Source organism: Brassica rapa, unplaced genomic scaffold, assembly GCF_000309985.2.
Source record: "Brassica rapa cultivar Chiifu-401-42 unplaced genomic scaffold, CAAS_Brap_v3.01 Scaffold0618, whole genome shotgun sequence".
NCBI lineage: Eukaryota > Viridiplantae > Streptophyta > Magnoliopsida > Brassicales > Brassicaceae > Brassica > Brassica rapa.
Genome location: NW_022610558.1, coordinates 10,001 through 10,775, shown reverse-complemented (window position 1 = coordinate 10,775; position 775 = coordinate 10,001).

Genomic DNA, 775 nt, shown 5'->3' with positions numbered 1-775 from the left:
GACAAGTACACGGTTCATCTAAGACGGGGTAGGAGTCGCAAGGTCTGGTCGGTCGCTTAGCCTACCGGATTGGGCTTGTGGCTTACTCGTCCGTTGGATCCAGGCCCAAGGCCGGATCAGGTAAGGAAGTCCGTTGGGCCATTGAGCCGGACTTCAACTAGGCCGGTCGCACCTAGATTCCATCCGGTTGGACGGATTGGTCTTCGGGGCGATTCGGACTGTTGTGTGTTGTGTTTATCTATTTTGGACTGTCTATCTGATTCTAAGTCAAGGGGTGGTTGGTTGAATGACTTAGGATACAGTAGGCAGGTTCATATCTTTTTATAAGTATTTTTCCTAGGTTTATTTATGTTCTACGAACCAAGCCAAGGATTGTAGAAACGGCCGGTTCTATTCTCGGTTATGCTTAATGCTTATCGGGTTGTGGTTTCAGGAACTAAGGATGGTTCTGGTCAAGCCAAGGAGCCGTGAAGGCTCGGTCATTGAGAGGCTGTGTAACGTGTGGTTAGATGATACTAGGGATGAACTACTGATTGTCAATGAAACAATTAAGAAGTTGTGTGTTGGATCTCATGTTTCTAAGTAATAAATTTTTATACCTTTATATTCCACTGTGCTATATGTTCAATTGTTTTAGAACCTCAGATTCGAACATGACTTAGTAAATAAAAGACTTAAAATGAATCAAACAAGCAAAGAAATTGATTAAGTAGCAAACGGGTCCAGTTTCGTCGAGAGGCCAGATTCGGGCGTTACAGTGTCCGTATGTGTCCGT